This window comes from Sinohyriopsis cumingii, unplaced genomic scaffold (assembly GCF_028554795.1).
Source record: "Sinohyriopsis cumingii isolate HCF-2022 unplaced genomic scaffold, ASM2855479v2 utg000160l, whole genome shotgun sequence".
Taxonomy (NCBI): domain Eukaryota; kingdom Metazoa; phylum Mollusca; class Bivalvia; order Unionida; family Unionidae; genus Sinohyriopsis; species Sinohyriopsis cumingii.
In genome coordinates this window covers 405763-429997 of record NW_028315873.1, presented here as the reverse complement: position 1 = coordinate 429997, position 24235 = coordinate 405763, and the positions used below count along the sequence as shown (strand labels likewise).

The 24235-nt window shown below is 35.3% G+C and overlaps 1 long non-coding RNA gene across 3 annotated transcripts in view; it reads left to right on the top strand.

The window, feature by feature from the left end:
- Positions 1-24235, top strand: part of LOC149774616 (uncharacterized) — a 120854-nt gene that overhangs the window by 18191 nt on the left and 78428 nt on the right. Inside the window, exons 4-5 of one of the 3 annotated variants that reach the window (XR_016416768.1) lie at positions 3745-3851; positions 4304-4414. The exons of the other annotated variants lie outside the window; for them this stretch is intronic. This is a non-coding gene — a long non-coding RNA (uncharacterized LOC149774616). Of the gene's footprint in view, positions 1-3744; positions 3852-4303; positions 4415-24235 lie in introns of those variants that run through there. 3 annotated transcript variants of the gene reach the window in all.

Genomic DNA, 24235 nt, shown 5'->3' with positions numbered 1-24235 from the left:
GGGACTTAGAAAACCCCAAGATCATGTACGAGTTTAACGGTTGCTTATTTCACGGATGTCCCGTCTGTTACCCTGACCGCGGCACTAAAAATCAGTTCTTACAACGAACCATGGAAGACTTGTACCAGGCCATTTGTCAGCCACGCCTAAAGTTAGAACAGGAAGGATACCAAGTGGTGGAAATGTGGGAACACAAATACAATCACCGTTTGAACACCGATCCCGAGTTTAAACGCCTCATGGAAAGTTACCAGTTCATGGACCCCCTGAACCCAAGTAATAGTTTGTACGGAGGAAGGACCAATGCCACCTGTTTGCTGTACCAAGCTGACGAAGAGAAAGGAGAAGAAATCATATACTTGGACGTGTGTTCACTGTATCCCTACGTGTGCAAATATTGTTGCTTTCCTGCAGGGCACCCACAATTGTTCACCGAACACATCGACCTAAAAAACATTCGACAATACGAAGGCTTGATCAAGTGCAAAGTTTTGCCTCCCACGAACCTATACCATCCCGTCTTACCTCGCCATTGCCAAGGCAAACTTATGTTTCCTTTGTGCCGTACTTGTGCTGAAACGTGCAACCAAGATCAACCTTGTCATCACACCCAGGAAGAACGGGCCTTGACGGGGACATGGGTCAGCGTAGAATTGTTCAAAGCTCTGAACATGGGATACCAACTGTTAGAAGTGTACGAAATTTGCCACTTTCCCAAGACACAATAATTCCACAAGGGTGACCCCACGCAGAAAGGCATTTTCGCAGACTACGTGGATGCCTTTTTGAAACTGAGCAAGAAGCCAGTGGCTATCTGTCCTGGTGTCACACTCCCGAAGACCAAAAGACATTCAGAGAGAAATTCTGGGCACAAGAAGGCATTACTTCAGATCACATTGAGAAAAACGAAGGCAGGCGATCGTTTGCCAAAGTGATGTTAAATTGCTTGTGGGGTAAAATGGCACAATGACCGTGTTTACCCAAGACGGAGTATTTGACCGAACCTTCCCGCTACTTTCAGATGATTCACGACAAAGCCAAATTCATGAAACACGTGGACGTCGTTCGTGAGGATTTGATCTTGGTGAATTACGAAGAAGATCTGAACTTTGTAGAAGATGACCCCTTTGGAAATGTCATCATTGCAGCTTACATGACAGCTCATGCTCGCTTAAAATTGTACGAAGCTTTAGAACTGTTAGGGGAACGTGTCTTGTACTTTGACATGGACAGTTGCATTTATATCGATCACCCGAGTCAACAGCACCCTGACATCGAAGGAGACCGTTTAGGAGCCTGGACAGACAAGCACCCCGATGACAAGATTCTAAGTTTCGTTAGTGGTGGTCCCAAAAATTACGGCTACGAATACTGGGCCAAACAAGGAGAAGTGCACACGAAGTGTAAAGTGAAAGGACTTACTCTGAATTATCGTACCAGTCGAGTGGTCAACTTTGGCATATTGAAAGAAGCCTTGCAGTCTAGAGATAGTGACCACCTATCAACGCAACAAGATTGTACGTTTACCCACACACCACATCGTCAGTCGACCCTTGGAAAAAGTCTATCAAATCGTGTAGCAGAAGCGAGTGCGGCTTCCCACCCACTTTACTTTGCCGTATGGACATGTCGGTATAAAACATTGGTTGTAAGAGGATAGCCACCCACCAGAAGGATGACTTCGCCGCAGCAAGAATCGAGTGAGAAATCCAGTGAGAACTCCAAGTTCAAACCCTACCATTTTCCAGTCTTCTTACCTGACTATTGTGATTGTGCCCGTCGATTGGACATGTTTCAAAAATGGCCTACGGATAGGGAAGGATTACCTTCTTCGTATGTTTTAGCTAGAACAGGATTTGTCTACTTCGGACCCGAGTCAGGATTGGGATACGAAGTACAGTGTTTCGCTTGCGGACTGAAGTTACGAATGGATCTATGTATCTACAAAGATTCAGCTATTCTGGAACATACTCGATGGTCTCCGCACTGCCCTTACCTTTCAATGGCCTTTCCACCCATTAAACTACGGTACAATTATGACGGTACCTTAGAGACGGTACCTTCCAAAACTAGACATAAACACATTGCATCCTATTTCATTGTTGTTTCTTTTCCACATAATAGCTTATTTTTTATAAAATGTTAAACTTTACTAATCTTTTTTCAAGATCACTTTAGTTTGCAAAAATACATCTTGTCATTTATTGGCATTCTACATTGAATTTTGTAAACTAGCTATAAACCTGACCTAATTACTCAACTTAACTGCTGACAGAAACAGTCTACAGTAAATGTATTTCATTTCTATAGCTCGATGGATAAACATTACATCTTTTAAAGCTGTGCACAGAATAGGCCGACATATCACGAGTCAGGAAAACATGGGGGTGGTATCCCCTGTGTCCAAAATTAATATCATTTTGAATAGAATATTCTAGTGACAATTGCCTCTTTTCAAATGGTAAGCATTGCTTTTTTTTATTTTCATCAATCTGTCAAATTCGGTATGCATTTTGCTTTAATATTTGAGATGGAAACCTTAGGTGCATAGAAATGTCAGACAGCATTGTACATCATGGATGGTGTCCAACATACTTTTATGATCATAAAACAAAATCCCATTTTTTAGTTATGGCCACTGATTTAAAAAATATTCATCCAAGCTAAATATAATAATAATAATAATGAGGACTTTGTATAGCGCCTAATCTTTAGAAGCTCTAAGCGCTTTGCAACATTAGACAACATAAAAACATACACAATGATATGATTACAAAAACAAACACCATGAAATTAGAAAACATAAAAAACATGCTGAGAATATTTAAGGTAGTTAACATTATTAAGTCATTAAGTTTGTTTTTGTAGTCAGAATAAGTAGTTTTGAGAGCACTCTTGAATGGGATCACTGCGTCTTTGTGTCTAAGTTCAGTGGGCAATTCATTCCATGTTGCTGGGCCCTGGTATGCAAAAGAATGCTGTCCATGTGACTTTGTTTTCATAGTGAGAATAATGAGTATATGATTGTCGGAAGAGGAGTGTAAGTATCTTGCTTGTGTGTACACACAGGTGAGGTCGGATAGGTATGTTGGACTAGAGTCTGTCAGTGAAACGTAGCACAGAGAACTAATGTTGTGTTTGATTCTGGATCGAATGGATAGCCAGTGTTGGGTACAGAGCAGCGGGGAGGTGTGCTCTGATTGTGGTACTCTAAGTATGATCCAAGCAGCTATGTTTTGAACTTTTTGAAGTCTCTGCAGTAGATATTAAGATGAACCAGACAGAATTGAGTTACCATAGTCCAGTCTTGAAAGCAGTAATGAACACACAAGTGTTTTAGTGGCATCAACTGAAAGATATCTGAGAATGGAGCTGATGCGTCTCAGCTCAAGATACGCAGCCTTGCATATGTTCATGACATGTTGGTGCAATGTGAGAGTACTGTCCAAAGTAACACCTAGGTTTTGTACTGATTGTGTGAATTTAATGTTGGTGTTGCTGATATTTATTGTGTGAGGTAAAGGATGTGAATGAGAAAGTCTTTGATAAGTAAGTATGGCTTGATTTAAATTGTGTTTTTCATGTGACTTGCCAGAGATTTTTAAATGAATTGATAAAGTAACTTGAGACACATTTCAAAGTACATGTTTTAAAAATATTCCATTGATTATTGCTGGCATTTAGAAAAATGCAATGCATCCTTTGTTGTGAAACTTATTTTAAAACATTGTATTACTCATGCAGAAGCCTGCTTGAAAACTAATGGCAAAGCAAAGGCAAATGGAATGGAAGAGACCATATCAGAGACCCTCAAATATGCACCCAACCAACGCAGAATGATAAAAAACAAGGTAATCCAAATGACTCTTATTTCATCAATATTGGATTCAGTTTCGTCTTTTAAAGCATAGTATTTGCAAAGCGGATGCATTTCTAAACTGATAACAAAATCAGCTTATCCTATTGCCCAGGACTATCAGAGCTAGAGTCCAGCTAACTACAATATGCATATATCTTGTCTGATCGGACAAGTGCCTCCATTTGGAATTTTTATTCACATGAAATATTTGGATGAAATAAATTCATCTTTGTGCAAATTGATTGCACCATCCACTTGCCAGAAATGACAAGTAAGTGCAAAGTTATCTTGTATCATGGCTTAACGATAGTAAGGGAAGCACAAGTGCAGTGAAGAAAATTTCATACATTTTTATAATGCTGATTAACATGACTTCTGCATATGTAACTAGTGCTGAGATGATATGACTTTATTTAAGCATTACAATTTTGTTTTAATTTGCAGGTGCCTGAGCAGAAGAAGTAATAGATAAACTTTACAGTGGAGTTGGAGACTGATTCTGATTCATAATCTTAATTAAATCTAGAAAATAAACATTAAAGTCATATTAAAATATCTGTTGTATTGTTTCCTTCTTTCATTTTTCTCTTAAAAACAAATGTCTGAACCTTTAGTCTGTAAATTCAGTGGATTCCTTATCAGCCCATCTACTTTTACTTTACACCATGCTACTTTAAAAAAAAAATGAATTATCCCCATTGGGGTAGGTCCCCCCAACCCCCCACCCTACTTTGTCAACTTACCTGCCACATTTAAATCTAATGGAAGGCCCTGCTGTAAAGCCTGTTAGTAAAACTACCCAACAAGAGGATTTCATACATTTGCAACTCCTAGATGGATGGTAATGTTTTCATTTTTGTAATGTAGATTTGGACATTCTTGCCACCAGTATGGAATATGTGTTTCAGAAACACAAGCAGCTTTCATCAGATTTGCATATAGGTTTTATATGTTGTGAGTATGTTGTAGGAAGTTTTTTTAAATAACATCATATGAGATGATGCCAGTGGAAATGGCAGAAAAGTGTCTGTATTGTTCACCAACTACACCTTGTTCTTACAAAATGTGGCTGTTACACATTCCCATGATGATGTCACTGACAGCCATCAGTGAGGAATGCCCCAACAAGCATAATACAAATTGCTTCCATTGTAATTGTTACAATTCCATTCTGACCACTCCGGTGTCCTAGTGGTTAGAGCGTCCGCCTCAGAAGCGGGAGGTCATGGGTTCAAACCCCAGCCAAGTCATACCAAAGACTTACAAAAATGGTATTAACAGCTACCTCGCTAGACGCTCAGCATTAAGAGGTTAGTGTTAGGACTGATCGGCCTGGTGTCAGGATAATGTGACTGGGTGCAACATCATACTACATGTTTGCAGCATGATGCCCCAGTGCTATACATCACTATAAACTGCCACACTGCAGACATCGTAGCAATATGACTGAAAAATTATTCAAGCTACGTTAAAAATCCAATCACACACACACAATTCCATTCTACGATCCAGAACCAACACTAATTCCGTACTACAGTTCTTGCATTTCAATCCAATTTTGCTTTTGAAATGTAGTGCCACTCAATTCATAATGAACCCATTCATTTCAAACACTCGCAAATACTTATTATTCCTGTCTACAACTGAAAAATATCTATATAAAAAATCGTGTAACTGTGTTTTATGCAAGGGCATGGAGATGCACAAAAACTTGCACCTGAAGCTTGAATAAAACCCCGACTGTGGATAAGACTTTACCCATCGATTACCCCAGCTTGGGGATAAATTCCGACCGTGGCGATTTATCATATATCCTATGACTGCTCCAGCTTGAGGGCAAAATCCAAGCACATCCCTAAAAAGATAACAAGTATAGCGGCTCTTTACCTTCTGTAAATGCCACTTGAGCTTCCTGATGCTGTTGTATCTGCCATTTGACAGAATCACGAATGTGGATATATTTCTTAATTGCCTCTAGTTGTTGAGCTAGTTTAGCTGTATGAAATTCCTTTGTGCAGACTCACTCATTATTAATATTACAACAGTGATTTAATTACACATCACCTGTCAGCACACCGATGATAAGTCAGTTATTTTATAACACACCAACAAGCTTGCCCCTTGCACCCCCCCCCCTTTTTTTTTTATTTGGGCACCTGTGGACATGAATCTGCAAGGCTCAAATTGTCATTTTTAATATAAGATCTCAACATTTTTAAGGCCTTAATTTTAAAGACATCCTTAAAACCCCCAAAAGGTTATCAACTGGATCACCAGCCTTCGTTTAGAGTAACAGCAAGTATATATATATATTTAGGTCTAAGGAAACACAATAAAAATGTTTGATTTAACAATGACATATTTGCCTCAGGTCTGTGATCCTGAAGTGAATATTAACTGTCCATTTATTTTCTTGGCTTTTCTTTACTAGGAAATTGATTATAGAGATTTCTGCAATGGTGAAGGCAATGTAAAAATTGGTTACTATAACATACTTTTTACGCCATGTTTGAAAAAATAAATCCAATGGAAAGGTTATAGTCTGAAAATCTTCATTAAATTAAGTTAATATAGGGGAAAAAACTTTAAGAGTTCATAAATATTTTTCAGTGCTGAATAAAGATATAACACTTTCTGCTGTGATTTTAATAGTTTCTGAGAGCATGAAAAATTTCTAGAACTATAATGTATAAATGTTTTCAAAAGATTATATTAATATGAGGGAAAAATCTGTTATGAAATAAACTGACAAGATCTTGTATGAATTCATGTTATCTTTAAATATGATATTTGTGTGAAAATATCTGGAAGAAAAAACAAGATGGTGCCACTCACACATACAATGTGGTTGCCACAGTAGCCATATTAAGAAACTTTTTATCGCTACTTCTGAATGGATAATTGTGTCAGCGTGTCAACATGTGTACAAAATACTTATGTTGATGTCTAGCAGGTCCTGAATGAGAATTATGGTGCTGTACAGACATCCTATAAGGCCACCAATGTGGCCATCCTGAAAATCTTGGTATAACTACTTCTCCTGAATGAATCGTCATATCAGTGAAAGACTTCTTATGTCTAGTTGGACGTAAATGAAAATAGTGCCAATCTAACCTCCAATATGGCTGTTTTAATGGGCATCTGGAAAACCCCTTCCTTGCTACTTCTCCTAGATGGCTGGTCATTTTGACATTGTGCTTTCACTAGATGACCTATTTGATGTCTGGTTGGCCGTAAATGGAACTATGCATATGGTTTTGATGTCTAGTTGGTCCTAAATGTGGTTTTTGCTGCTCATAAACTTCTAATGGTATTATAGTTGGTTCCTTAATGAAACTGCTGTACAAAACTAAAAGGCCTTCTCACTTTCTGTCAAGTTGGATACAATTATCTTTACCAGCTAGGATTTCTTGATCCTCTTTTTTATACATCAACCCTTCGCATATGTAGTTAGCTAAAACAGTATTTTGAACAATTAATTGCCCTCTTGCAAATACAATCCCAATTGCATGCTTTTACCAGTGTGAGAGCTCCTTATATAAGTAGCTAAGTATTCAGTAACTGAATTTCCACATCCACATGCATCAACTCAGAATTAAAAGTTGCAAAACATATACAAATTTGAAAATCTTGAGACATGTGTCACTTTGCATGGTGGGTGTTATGATTTAAATGCAACAAGGAAATTGAATTAGGGTTAATTTCTTTAAGCTGTATTCAATCATGGGGCCCTGGATTATAGAATGGTCTAGGCATACACATCACTAATCAACTCTCTCTAGTCCAACCAATGTGTGTATATGAGAAAGCTTGCCAGTAGCGTTATGTGTGTTGATTTCTTCCAATAAATATGTTGGCTGCCATGTAAAGTCTATGATGTCCTGAAAAATGGTGTTAAGCTCCATACAAGCAAGCTAAACAATCAATGATATAATGGAACAGTAGACACCATTTTAGCTAAATATGCCAAGAATTGATTTAGAGACTTGGTTAGTGATGATGACTTAAAATTGGCAAGGGATTAAAAAGATAAAAGAAATGACCTTTCATGGCACTGTAATATAACAAATGAGGAAAAACAAAAGTTTATTGCATTTGAACCTTTTGTTTTTTCACAGTTTCAATTTAAGTCATAAGGCCCCTTATTTTGCCTTACCAAACATATAGCAAGTTATTACCTCAAGCCCTAGCACTAATAATGCCTCACAAGTAAGCAGTCTTTTATGAAGTCTCAGGTCTGAGTATATGTCTAGCAATACTTATGTCCAGTTTGTTTATAAAATTCTTTCTCACATGGTACAGTTTTCAGAGAGACACGATAAATTCAACAAGTGTGGTAATGAAGGGACAGGCATTCTTTATTTATGCACACATCCCAAAGGGACATTGCTATGTTTGAATCAACACTGAACTGAAGAATGGAGCATCAGCTGCATCAATTAAAATATTGTGGCCCACACAAAATACTGCAAGGACTATAATCAATTTATGAGTGCAATGGGCATGAATTACTGTAGCAGACTGGAGGAAGTAATCCGAATTTATTAATATCTTGAAGCTAAATATAGTAAAGTTTTCATCTATAATCTGTGGAATCATTTTTGCACACAGTTTGCAGGATTTGTCTTTGGGTCATCGTTTTTCTTTTTCTTCATCTTTCTAGCTTATGGTATCTTGATAAGTCTTATGGTGCCGTGCAACTGCACTTGATGATTACCACAGCCAGTGACACTGTATCAAATCTTCTGGGATCAGATGATTCAATGCAAATTCCACATAACCTATCACCATCCTCATGTTTGCCATCTGACTTACTAAGTTATTTTGCCTAAATAATAATAAAAACAATCTGGTCTGATGTATTGATAGCGTTCTGAATGACCATAATATATTCTCTGTATCTATCCTAGAAAATCCTGAGTGGATTGCTGTTTGGTTTTAATAAACCAAAGTAATCCAATGAAAGGCATTTTACAGACACAAGTGTCTGTTTCCTGTATGCAGTGATTAAATGATAGTATTATGTCTTTATTTTTTTTAAAACTGATGATACATATGATCACCTTCAATGTGCAATATTAGTTATGTTAATTAACGAGTGGGCAATATTTGAATTTCAAAGATAAAAGTGTATGCCATGATCACTTTAGTAGGATGATTTGTCAAGTGAGGTTATCTTTTCTGTTTGAATAAATATTGTTAACTAAACTATTTTCGCAAGTTATGACATAAGAATGATTCAAAGAAAGAAAATTCATTAAATTGAACATATAAAATGTAATACTGCAACAGAGTCTAGATGAACTATTTCTTCAGAGACACAATCCAGACTCTGTGGCAGCAAAATTATCAAATAGGACACAACTAAGAGACAATCACATTTTCAGTCACAATGGTTTGACAATTATCAATGGCTTGAATTCATTGACTGTGAAGGCAAAGTGATTTGCAGTTACTGCAAAAAAAGTTCCCAAACTGTCACAGATTTTAAATTCTACCAGTGGACTTGTAAGTGTAACTGACAAATTCAGGATTTAATCAAGCAAGTCTCATGATAGTATTATACCTAATAAAGCAAAATGTAGCACAGTATATTCATGACACTTAGGCCAGCATGTACAAAATATTCCTCAAGTTACAGTTGCTAGCACTCCACTAAGAAATGTCATTTTATAATAAATAAAAATGTAATGGAAAAAAAAATCGATAAAGTGATTGCACTCTTTAACATAGCCTACTACCTAACTCAATAATGAAAATGATTTGGTTCATTATATCTTTGTGTTTTATGGAATAAATGCATACATCTGATTGAATTTTAGGCAAGAGACTGAACTTTTGGGTTAAGTTAAAATGTATGTGGAACAAATGCATTTTCTAAAACTACTTGTATCAGTGTGCATTGTGACTTTTCTTTAAGATAACTCTAAATGGTACTGGGTATATATCATTTTCTTCAACTGCACACTGTTGTCTTCCATTTGATTTGATGACTTACAGCTATACTGTCTACACAGTAGGCCTCAACGTCAGGAAAAATTCTGTATACTTCAGTTACAGCTGAAATAAGTTTTGCATTAGTACCTGAATCAGACAAAAAAGGTTGTGTTCTGGTGTGTGAATAGAAATGGCTAAAAGTAATATAGACAAAAGCCATAAGAGTACACAAGTTACATATGAAAACCACCAATTCACTTGCATGTGTGGCATACAAGTTCAAAGATTTGCTTCATGTTTATTTCTGTACACACATTGTTCAACTCATAAGATATTTTAAGAGCTATTTCTCTATTGTATGCATAATTCATTTACAAATGTGATTAGTGGGCCACACCGAAGGCCATACTATTAGTTCACTTGGCAATATGGTAACGTCAGCTGAAAAGCATAATCATCCATTAAAAGAGCATTATGATATGAACATTAGGTATTTAGGACATATAGATTTTTCTTTTCCAAATGGAGTCCAAGTAATTATTGCCCAATCCAGGTATAATTTTGTACACAAGTAAAGAACAAAATAAGATAAATCTTCATTTATTTGCAATTGACAATACACTTCTTAATGAATATACACTTTTGCATTTATTTTGTATCACTTGAATAAACAATATTTCTTTCAGTTCATTTTAAACTTATTTTATATCACTTGAGTAAACAATATCTCTTTCGTTTCATTTAACACTTAGAAACAGGTTCTTCCAGTTACAATAATCAACTCTGGAAACAATAAACAAACTGGAACTTTTGACCTAATTATATTACATTTACTAGGGTTAAAACAATAAATTCCTTAACATAATAAATTAACAGTTCCAGTTAATCAAACACAAAATCACCTTTTATACAGGGTGTGAACTGTTAATATTTACAGGATAAAGCTTATAGTTTCCAAATTGATTGAAGCTTACATGTTGCAGTTGCTGGCACATATCTATTTCCAGCATGGTTTGCATACATTCCACCTTTAATAATTTTGTTACTTCCCTACCCCACCCCATTCAGTAACAAGTATCAAAAATCAGGCTCATTCTAAGGCAAAGTCTGTAACTTGTGTACCACAGTCATCAGAGAGACAAAGATGCAAAACTTTATGATGCCTGTCAAAGGAAGAAAACAGTTTGTTGTTTACCCAAGTTTTGAACCAGTTAACTTGAATTCTCAGACCATCAATTGCTACAGCCCCACTAATTACAATTGTTAGGGAATAATGAGAACTCACCTTCAGTTATCTGTGTATATATATAATTTTAATAACCAAGAATACCGGATGTCTGGGAACATTATAGCATTCAATGGTAACGTCAGAACTGAGATGAGAGAATTAAACAAGCATAGTACATGACATAATATATCCATAAACTATTGACTGGGAAAAATACTACAGAACACCATTTCTGCTGGCAGTAAGATGTTGAACCTATATGTCATAAATATCAGGTTGGACATCTAGGACCAGTAATATTCATAATGGGCAGTACCCACCCCCCACCCCCCAAGTGAGAAGGGCCTGATTTGTAATCTAAGCCACCCAACCTATCACAGCCTTTATAGTACTTGAAACAAATATTGAGTAATAGTAAAACAAACTCTGAAAGTTATTAAAACCAATTTGTTATATTTCCATAACTCTGCATAGTTAACTGTGCAAGCAGACTTAAACATATCAGTGTATGACAGTTAAATTGAGCTATAGCATCGATTAACAGAAGCTACGAATTCATCAACAAGCAGTGAACAATCATCTTCACAATAAATGTCAAACATTAGCATCCATAAGCTGTCAAGACAAGTTGTTACACTGGATATATAATCATCCATTTATTTCAAACAAGCTGTGAAAAACGAACCTCACGTCCGCTATATGTACGCTGGCCATTGCAAAGGATGCTTTAATAGATTAATGTTTATCGTCGTGTCTTGACAACCATTTTGCGCGCGCACACCGGAAAGTCATGCTATATATTTGTTACTTGTGAACGTATTCGTGGGCAGTACGCTATATATTGTTCCCGTGACCGTATTCACGGGCAGAATGCTATATGTTTGTTCTTCGTGAACGTATTTTTGGGCAGTTACTTTGTCATCTTCAACCTAAAGGTCAAAACTGCCCATGAAATATATATATCTGCCCACGAACCGAAAACATGAATAGGACTATAACATAAGTGTATATACTTATTTTCAACATATACATAATTACTATGTAAGAAATACAACCTATGTATATGTATTTTGATTTGAAATGTAAACTATATCATGTCCTTCCCGTAAACCCACTTTCGGGATGACTGCCCACAACGCACCTAAAACGTGTGTATATATATATATATATATATATATATATATATATATATATATATATATGTATATATATATATACATATATATATATATATATGTGTGTGTGTGTGTGTACTGTGCAGAGAAAAACATAGAGGAGTAAATTGTTCTTGTTGTATTGTTTAACGCCATTGTTTACAGCACGTGATAGGCTATACATGACGGAGGAAGAACCCGGGAAATCCCTAGAAAGAACCACCTACCATCGAAAAGCTAAAGTTTCTCACATACCCACATTGGCCGAACCCGACACTCGACCCCACGCAGACAGAGGGGATATGGCAGTGATTTGTAACGGAGAGCTCTTTGGACCACTGGGCCTTTCGGGGCACACAGAAGGGGGGCAGAATGTAGTTTGTGAAAGTAACATGTATATCACTGGAACATTTATTATTACAAATCTAAAACAATAAGTATAATATGAAAAGTCCCACCAAGCTTCACCAATCCATACCTAGCTTAAATGACTTTGGTACACAAACAAACACATATAACAAGATCAACATTGTTCTACTTTGTTCACGTACTAGATCAAACACAAGCATTTATATTACACAACATATGAGTTCGTTTTGTTTCTGCCTAGCTGAATTCTTATTATAGAAGATACTGATAATGACAAATGTTTTTATCATGATAGTGTTCGCTTTGAAACTATAAAATAGACGGGTTGTCTACGTTGATGCTGGAAACTAAATAAGGCAGACAGGCAAGAAGATTGGACAACGAAAACGACAAGGAATGAAGAAGTAAAACGGATAGCTTATCAATGATAAAGGTGCTTATTTTGCACAAATGCTACATTGGTAATCTATTACAATCATATAATGGACATTTAATAGAGAAGGTAATTAATATGTGTTCATCCTTATCAGTGTATCCCTATTCCGAACAACCGCTTATGTGTCCTAGTGGTTAGAACTTCCGCCTCGTATGCGGGAGGACGTGGGTTAGATCCCCGGCCGAGTCGTATCAATGACTTACATAACTGGAACTGACAGCTACCACGCTTGGCGCTCAGCATTAAGAGGTTAGTTTTAAGACTGGTCGCCCTGGTGTCAGGATAATAATACTGGGTTAAACATAATCATGAATTATGCCGCATGATGCCCCGGTGCTTGACACCACTGTAAACAGCAACAATGCAGAAATCGTAGTGGTATGACTGAAACATTATTAAAGTAACATTTAAACTCCAAATACACCACAGGCACACCTGTTCCGACACAAACTATATGGCTAAGAATCGGTTGCACCCACACATCGTACCATTGTATCAGTTTACTTCGATGCATCGCTTAGACCATATACGGTATATTTTTCAAAATAGGCTGATAGATAACAAAAGGAACATCGCAAACGCCGATTTTCAAATACAGGCTAGGTTATTGACACGAGTTGTAAATATATACTAATGAAAACGAGGGACCATCAAGATTCATTTTAAACTTTAAATATATCTACAGTTCATCTAAATGATTATTCGTATTTAACTGACATTGCTACCGAATATATAGTTATTTACATTATCTATTTATTACTTTCTCCTTTCAGTTACTTCGTGCGACTACAGTGTTTCACCAATCATAACTTCAGAGAGAGAGAGAGAGATAGAGAGAGAGAGAGAGCGAAATAGACAAATATACACATTTATACAGAAGAGAGACATACAGACAACGAGAGAAACATACAGTTTAGCATACAAGGAGTCTTGGTAGTGGGGTTACAACACTTGTTGACTCTTCGTCCGGTCCTATCGATTATCAGGTCGTTTAGTCTGCTGCCTGACCAACATACACCCAATAATGTTTGATAAAGGATAGAGCGACCTCCGAACATTTTAACATTAAATAATTTGTGTGTGTACCAATATTAATAGGTTTTATAAAGCATGAATACAATATATCAATAAAAACCATTAAATAAATAATAGTAATCTTATGTGTATTCCTCCAAAGAAACGACAGTAATACATAATCCCGACAAGCTAGTGCAACTTTAAATCGCGCGCACACACACACACACAGACGCACAGACAAACACACACACACACACACACACACACATATATATATATATATATATATATATATATATATATATATATATATATATATATATATATATATATATAATATTAGTTTTGACTGAAGAGATAAATATTAATGGCAATATCAGTGACCTAGTTCATAAATGTACTGCTATGTAAAAGTGTCTGATTGTCATGTATTTATAATCACACATGTACCAAATCTTGTGGGATTTTATATATTTGTTGCCAAAACGCTTTATTAAATATTATTTATATATGTGTATTGAATTAAGCAAATACGCGGGTTTGCTGTTCTCATTAAAATAAACACATATCTAGAAAACCAGATTGATGAAATCAATGAACATAACATGCCACTGTTGTGAATATAGTCGAACCAGATATTTGAATGGCGTTATGTCCAAGAGCCAGTGTCCAAAATGACCTATGTATTTATATTCCGTCAAAAAATGTATGTGCCTGATATGCCCACAAATTCGAAGTGATAAAGAGCTTAGTACGCATCTATTCGGTAATTCCAAAGATGATTACATCAAAATTATATCAGATCTCTTATATTCATTTGATACTAAAGAACAGACTGAACGAAGTAAAATTTAAAGGTAGCAGTTTTTATTTGTTATACAACCAATACAGGTGTGATCCAAACGGATTCATTCAAGCATGTGGTATTTATAACGGTTCGTGTTGAAAATCTCAATGGACGTGTCCCCGATTAAGATCTTTACTGGTCAACTGCCTGAAGACTCTACCATAGATAATACAGATGAACATGTGCCTGAAGGATTAACATAGACAGTTCAGCTGGTCAACTTTGATTGGGAAGAGATACTTGTACTCGTCATTGACGCAGATTTCAGAGATCGGCTTTTCTGAAGGCGAACGCAGATCTAAACAGCCTCATATCCCACCCACCCCCGAAAAAAAGAGAATACTTTAGCCTCGCTGTACACCTTTCACTAAGTGGATTTACCATATCTCACTTGCAACTTGATCATGGTCGACGCCAGGAACACTGCAAAAATGCCTTGTTTCAAAACAAAATCAGAAATATACGAAGGGCTGTACCAAATGTTAGGTAACAAAATGGTGTGTGCTTCTATCATCTGATGTGTTATTGTGCTAGATTTAAAAGAGCATTTGCATCATTCTAAATGGGACAAGTAGCTACTTCGCTTGGTTTTCAGCATTTAGAGTTCAGTGTTAGGATTGTTTGCAATGGGATCCAAATAATGATTTTGGGTGTGATTGTTTTATGTCAACGGCATGATATCCTAGTGTTAGACATCACCCTAAACTTCGAAACTTCAAACATCCTAGCAATAAGAAACATATTGTTAATGCTTAGTAAAAAGATCACAAATGCACATACATCATTTAACATGGTTTATAATTGTCTAGAAATATTCATATTTCTAAGACCAATTATTCACTCAAATATTTAATCCATTCTCATTTTGGTTTCAACGCTCACGAAACATAATTACAATAGTGCCTCAAAATTGGAATGATTCATAAGTTGTGTAATCTATAATAAATAAGGAGTATTTCACATTGCATTTCTACGTTATACTTATTCTGAATTTGTACGTTGAGCATTGTTTGTTTCCTCAGTGAGGTGTGTCATTGCGCCAATTGTTTTCGTAACACAAACAGATGTATCAATCTAGTTATCCGTTCCTTACTGCAAAATATGACTTCACAAACGAAATATAGTCAACAAGGGTTGTTCTTTTACTCCAAATCAGGTTTTTACTTTGTTAAACTAATGTTTGTTGTTTTGCATGTGGACGAACTCTCTGTAATAACATGTCCGTAATTTCAACAGCAGTTCAATGCTTCTCATACTTTACATTTTTTAAGAACTGTATAAATCTATAATATTTATATAGCTATTTATAAAGTGTTGTAAACATTCAGCCAATCATATGCAACATCGCATCAAAAGTGTGCTGTACTTAGTCGTCCATGCCGTTAAGATGACAGAAAAATAGTTAACGTCTACGGTCCCTTGTTTCTAATACTTCCAACCATTCTCTCCGGATTCAGGATTTTTCAGTTCCCGTTAACTTTCGTAAGGGTTTCGGCTCCTAAGTATTAACTTTGGATTCGAATATTTAATCTCGAAACTCCAGTTGTGTAAGTCACAAGGTAGACGTAATTACGTTTAAACCATGCGTCCAATAACGTACTCACACATACCTACACACTAAACCCCCATCACCACCGCACACCCACTAACACACCTCAAAACACACACACTGTCTCTCGCTATCTCTCTATCTGTCATTATATATATATATATATATATATATATATATATATATATATATATATATATATATATATATAGGATATATTTGATGTTTGATTGTGGCAAAGGATATTCTTGATGTATGATTGCATAATATTGAGCACCAATCAAGTTGTGTATAAGCCTTTGGCCACTCTAAGCAGCTACGCCAACGGATTGGTCGTGACATAGGTAATGTGTGTTGTATGATATACATCATCAAGTTAATGTTTGAGATATGATACTAAATTCGAAAGGTAGTGTTTGAATTAAGAATGGCAGTGACAAATTTAATGATTGGTGTATCACATATATCACCATATGAATGTATGTGTGTTGTATGATAGAAAGCAGCAAAGTAATCTTTGGTGTATGATAATCAGTGAGAAAGGTATTGTTTGAAATTGCAGACCGGCAACTTTAATGCTTGATATATAAAATATATAAACAAATGTCATGCTTGCTGTATGATAGAAAATGACAAACATAATGTTAAGATGTAAGATAGAGATTGACAATTGTAATATTTACGATAGTACTTATGTATATTCTACTTAAGGTAGCAATTTTTTCAAATTGCATCTATCAAACTGGAGAAAAACGATCAAAGTGACTAAGTTACTTAGATTATTAGACATGCAAATCACGTTATTGCATCATGGAGACAAGTTTGGTAAATATGGTTTGCAAAAAGCCATTATTTGTATTGCATGAACGAAAAGAAAATGTACCTTGATCTCTTGGTCTTCAAAATAGTTTCTAAATAGATTGTTCAAAGTGTATACCCAAATTTCGACTAGAAATAGTGTTTATATCAGCTGTTGATGATAAACATTATAGACGTAGTTTGGTTATAAAATGTGCACTACGACTGGACTCTGTGACCAGCCTACTATCGTTTCGTAAGCGTGCTCGAGATAGTTAACATCCTCTCTCTCTCCCTTCTGCACACGCGCACATACACACATACACTCAAGGGTTAACTGATGACGTTCGTGTGTAATCTAATTGAGAACATTCAATGATCACAGTGAAATAGGCCATATTAAGGCAGTTTAACAGATTTAGACAAGGTAGACTAATATGTATCCTATGTTTACCTATAAAGTTTACATTTGAGATCTTGCATCTAATATCTGAAGGGATGTAATTATTTGACCAGTTTTCAATTTTATGATTCTGAAAAACAACTGTTCAAGGATCTTTCTCATGAGGTTAAAGAAATGTTATGATGATACCCATTATAGTCACTGACAAAAATTTATTTCGATCCAAATTCTGGTTCCAGGCAAAACTCAAGCTCCTCCTTCCCTTCTAATTCATTGGCTGGTCCGTTTATGACACGTCACAGAACGTCAATATAACCTGAGGTTTCTTCATATCCACGCACTTGAAACATATGTGCGGTATTAGAGAAACACATGTAGACGAAAGAGATAATTTTATATTAATAGGTTGTATTATTACGAATTAGGTAAAATAAAATACATCAAGATGCATGCCGTGAGATCTCAAACATGGATAATTCTCGCATGTTTGGCATTCATGTCGCACTGGTGCAAATGCATTTGCTGTGAATCGGTAGTTCACAAAACTGGCAATGGGTTGGAAGAGACAATTGTTGGAAATAAAATGTCACATGAAAGGCATGGATTGGAGGGGAATAGATTTCACCTTGCACTTAGCATTCCCTCCCACCGTGACATCAGCGAGAATAAACACACCATGAGAGCCGTCAGTCTAGGTAAGTAACATTACAGCTACTATGTTTGAGCGTGTATTGGCCTCACGTCAAAATTAAGAAACAAGTCAAGCAATATCAGATGATTCCAGGATTGTTGAACTATCTTCTGACGATATGCCGTTATGTTGCATCGTATGTTATTCTTTAAAAGTTTAAATAATCATACATCTGTAATGAATAATCGTATTTGAGTGGACTATTCTGCTTTTAATCTTTCATAAAAACAACTTTATTATAAAACAGTCTCATGTCAAGTATATTGAGGAATCGAGTAATTTGATATGGTTGCTTACGTTCTGTAATTTTGTAATATGTAAATAGGCAGTGGCAAAGGTTATGTTATCCTTGAATATCATGCCTTGTGTCTAAACATGGGATGATGAAATACGATATCTTCAGAAAATGACTAGATATATATTTGTAGTTAAAGCAAAGAGTTGAAATTCAAATGTCTGTATTGTATCAATCATTCATATGCTGTAATGTGGCTTAAAATAGCTATTACAACTGTATATATATATATATATAGATATATATATAAATATATATATATATATATATATATATATATATATATATATATATATATATATATATATATATATATATATATATATATATATATATATATATATATATATAGGCTGAAAATGTATTATTAATGTCCAATTGTTCGAACAAATGCTTGTCCACATTGTTTGCCTGTGAGAACATATAAATGTAGTTTGGATCATGATATGAATATTAAGAATTAGATAATTTAAACAACCTGATAATTGTGAATTTTATATGGAGAGAATTTCACGTTTCTCTTTCTCTCACACACACGAAAACACATTCATACATACATGCTTTCGTATAGAATCAAACTTGTATACTACTATTGACGTTTTGGTGTTCCATATCCGACAATAACTTGAGCATTATGTAATCAACCTTATTTCATGAAATTTCTTTTAAAAAATCCACCTATGCACACTTCGACAAGGTTCATTTGTTGGTGTTCAATGTTAACCTGTCCATTTTGTATTTAGAACCTAGCGTTTCATGTTCAAGTGAAGTGAAATCGTGATCAAGATATTGAATCATGGTGAATATGTTTATTGACATAAAGAGCTTTTGTTCAATAGTCCTGGTCAAAAGGAAGTCAAAGTCAGAGCAGACCCCCCCCCCCTTACTGTATTGGGTAATCTCTTAAGACATGTTTCACAGCTTGAATATAAAAGGAAGTTTCTTCACATTCTGGCACTTGAAATGTATCTGAAGTATTACAGAAAACCTCACGTTGTTGAAAAGATAATGTTGTAATAAAAGTTCTCTCATGAAGGACGTCAGGACGCATGCATTCGAATCTCTGACGTAGATAATTTGTTTAAGTCTTATATTCATGTCGCACTTGTACTGGGGGTATGTTGTGGATCGAAAGTTCACAATACAGATAATAGGTTGAGACAGAATATTGGTGAAAACTAAAAGCTACTGGTGACAAAAAATATATGGAGGGAGGAATATTGATCAGTCTGGAGCTACACCAAAGACCGAACCCATTAGGAACAACTCAATGTTAAATCAGCCGTGCTATTTGTTTTAGAAAATTATAACAATCTACGAAACGACGTAGAAAAAAAGGGGAGTAGGCTCACCATCAATTTAGTTTATCGCTGTAATCAGAATGGTGGAATTCGTTTGTATTTTAACCGATTGTTGGACTTAGCTACATATTGTGATAATAGTCAAGAAGACTAATGACGGTATCAAATGAGGGAAAGACATTTCATCTGCAAGAATTCACATGATATATTCGTAACTGTCGTAAACAATAGTAGAATGAAATATGATAGGAATATCGCCTAATGGTAGCATTGTTGCTACAATACATTAAGCACACGGATAGCATTTAAAATGCATTTTTGATACAGTACATTCAGCACAGGTATATCACCTAAAATGTAAAGTAGCTACAGGACAGTTAGCACAGGGATAAGAGCTAAAATGCATTGTTGCTACAACACATGAAGCACACGGATTGCTCCTAAAATGCAGTGTTGCTACAACACGTTAAGCACAGGTATAGCACCTAAAATGCATTGTAGGGACAAAACATAATGCACAGAGATATGCACCTCAGCTACATTGTAGGTACAACACTTTAAGCACAGGTATATGCACCTAAAATGCATTTTTGCTGCAACACATTAAGCACACGGATAGCTAATAAAATGCATAGTTGCTACAACACAGTGAGCACAGGTATAGCACCTTAAATACATTGCAGGGACAAAACATAAAGCACCGAGATATGCACCTAAGCTACATTGTAGATACAACACTTTAAGCACAGGTATATGCACATAAAATGCATAGTTGCTACAACACATTAAGAGTAGCTATTAAAATATATTGTAGATTGAAAACAGTGAGCACAGCCATAGGACCTGAAAGTAATTTTTGCTACAACACATTAAGCACACGGATAGCACCCAATATGCATTGTAGATACAACAAATTAGGCACAGGAATAACAGGTAAACTGAAATGTAGTTACATCATAGTGAAAACAGGGATAGCACATACAAATGCAGTGTAGCAACATCACCTTAGCTCAGGGATATACACCTTAAAAGTATTGTACACAATATTGGTAGGCCAGTCAGTATATACCGACACACACACAGTGACAGATATATATATATATATATATATATATATATATATATATATATATATATATATATATATATATATATATATATATATATGGGGGAGGGTGGATAAAATAACCAGTTTTAACATAGACAACTTGGGTAGCCAAAGCAATGTAAGCGGATATAGCAGACTTATTGTGTGACCAGGAGAAGACGATCTTGTTAGTAGCACCTAAAATACTATTATGAGATTCATCTGACCCATCTGTCAACATTTATGTAGGGATAAGTATCAGTCTCAATCGCCTTTCAAACAGTTTGAATTTTTCACAGACACAAACGTCTAGACATACTACATGCCTTATTTTGATCTGATATACAAATGGATATAGGTGGTTACTTACTGTCGAAATGCTTTGTATTTTGAATTATTAGTATGAATCACATTCACTTACTGTATTAAGAGACACATTTTTCTCCAGTCATCACTTAATACAAGCACACGAATTTCTATTTAGGCAGGGATGTCACCAATTGTAATATAATCCATCTCCTTCAGGACCTGTAACCTGTGGGAAAAGGCCATTGATGGAGCGCGGCAAGCGGGATGTGACTGAGGAGAAGCAAGTAGCTCCAAGACCAAAACTTGAGAAGATAATTGGAGGAAAGAATGCAGTCCAAGGAGCAAACCCATGGCAGGTTGGGATCAGACGTCTTGTAGGCACCATGTATGATAGCCACTTCTGTGGCGGTACTATTCTCAGCGAATACTGGATCCTGAGTGCTGCTCATTGCTTTCAGTGAGTAATGGTCTGTCTGTTGTTTTGCTTACATAAGTGTATAGTTTGGCATAAGTATATGTTATATATTTGCAACATTGCTTCAATTGTCCGTATTGCCAACATGCGATATTTTACAATTGTTATCAGAGTGACATCTTCATTGGAAAACATTCTATCACAAAATATAGGCATTTAGGTAAAAGATCATTTCAATACATCACATCACTGCTGTTTATGATATAGATGTAATATGTTGAATCGGATTTTCACTCTCCAGATTTGAGGCCGTTGATTTCATTTGACACTTTCTCGTGTCTTAATCATTTCAATTATGAATACGATGACTTCAATAAGTCGGATATATAATAGTCATATTGGTGAAAGCTACACTGATTTTTTTTAAATGTATCAAATTCGGACGACTTAGTGATACTGAGGTAGAAGTTGAGAAAGCTCAGCCACGGTTGGTGTCATAAATTGATCGACTTGATTGTGAATTAGTTATTTCAAGATTTTAAATCATATAACATTTTTTTTTTTAAATTTGAAATAACGTCTCTAGATTTTGTCATCTTACCTCCAAATTTATACTAGGTTTTTCTCTTAGGAAAGAGAGGATTTGCTTAGCATCAGTAGATTTATGTGATACAATTACCAGAATTTATTAAAAATTGCATTAAACTGTGTCCATTCTTCCTGTCTAGTCTGTATATATGGACATGAGACTAACATATGTCGTACATGAAGATTGGGTCACTGTACCCCACTGTCCAGAATTTGAAAAAAATTACCTGAAAATTGTACCAACGATGTCAATACTAACACCTTACCACTGTGATCAAACTTATAATGTGAGTGCAACTGCAGATGGGCAGGATTTAAAGCAAAGATTGGTCCTTGTCACCTACATCTCAGATTGTATTCTAAATTGCAAAAAGCAATAATTACGTGTATCGTCGATGTATTAAGACGAACTGTACACATTTGTATTTCATGGGTTGAAAATTTGTCACGCATCAACATTATGACCTACCTTTGAGTATTTAAGATAAAGTGGAGACTATTAGCGTTTTCTCTAATTTCAAAACACCAACAGTTGCTATATAAAATTTGATTAAGAATGAAAAGTTTTCACACCTACAGATGGATCACTTGCACTTATTTAACGGTGTATTCTGCAAAGAGTTGGCAAGGCTTTAAGACACTGATCCATTGCACATATTAATTTGGTAACAGCTCAACTTTTCTAGATTAAAACATAAAGATAACCAGCTAATGCGCAAGCCGGTTCAATTTCTCCTCTACAATTTAAATAAATTTAATTAATAAAAGGTGGAAAAAACATTGGAACAATATAGAAGATTCTATCACATTTCAAATCCAATCTGAGTAATCGATGATCCAGATTTTCTGCATCTTTTGATCCAGGTTTCACCATGTATGTAAATTGTAAGAGCGCATTAATATATTGGGAAAATAAAAAAAAAAAAATGAACAATATTCAGTCATTTGATGCATTTGAAAATTGAAGAAATATTAAAAATCGTTATAGTCAATATGTTATGTATTGCCTGGTCAGCAAATAGAGTTTCGTTTTTTTTGAAAACGTTTTCCTTCAATGGATATCATACTATATATGTACTTATTTAAAACCTAATACACACAAACAAATGTTTTCATTGTTCGACCGCATTCATAAAAACGAAATTTGAATCTGATTGTTTGCCGTTTCGCACAATATTTCACTGGTAATATTAGCAAAGAAAATTGAAAATATTAATTACTTTAGTTATCAAATAAATAGTCCAAACGCATGGCCGTTAATTGATTTTTAGTTGAGAGAGAGAGACAGTACATGTTTAGTGTAAACGGAAATTTGTACTTGGTAATGATTTGAGGTGACTCTACGAATCCATTACACAACAAAACGATTTATTTTCTATGTTGCTCTAAAATAACAGATCAAAACAGATTGGCTGCTAGGAGAATATATTACGGTGAATTAAAACTATCACTTCCCGTTGACAACATAAGTAAATTGTTTTCATGTGTAACAGAAATTAATTTGAAAACTACGTACATGTTAATGGAGTATATACACCTCTGTAATTACGATTACATTAAAAAGACACATGCATTTTGAATAGGGTACTTTTTATCATTGATTTGATCTTAAAAAGGTGCTGTTAATTGTTTAAATGTAAAGACATGATAGGGCAGTGTCTTCATTATTTCAGTGTGATTCATCACCATTTTATTGTTTGGTAGAGTATCGTCCCTTGTGACACCATACCAAAAAATTACATAGTGATGCAACTTGATAGGTCTATCGATATTCATTTTAATAGTCCTTGTTTACAAACGTTGGTTACATTTTCCTCTCATTTTGCAAGCATATTCGAAAGACAAATAAATTGATGGGAAACATAACACATTGATAAAAATGTTAACCTATTGATGGGATGCAAATCACATTGATGGGAAGCATAACAGATTGATGGGAAACAATATAAATT